Genomic DNA, 209 nt, shown 5'->3' with positions numbered 1-209 from the left:
CACCTAAAAATAAAAAAAAAAAAAAATAAATAAATAAATAAATAAATAAATAAATAATATAAATAAATAAAAATAATATTTATTTGTTTATTTAGGTAGAACGAAAAAAAAAAAGAAATGAAAAACAGCTTTGGGGGGGAGATATAATCTATACTCATAAAATAATCATTTAATACTAATAAGCATAAAATATATTATATATATAATAT

This window comes from Eimeria mitis, genomic scaffold, assembly GCF_000499745.2.
Source record: "Eimeria mitis Houghton genomic scaffold, Emh_scaff316, whole genome shotgun sequence".
In the NCBI taxonomy this organism is placed as follows: Eukaryota; Apicomplexa; class Conoidasida; order Eucoccidiorida; family Eimeriidae; genus Eimeria; species Eimeria mitis.
The sequence above is the reverse complement of the archived record's forward strand: the minus strand, read 5'-3'. Positions refer to the sequence as shown.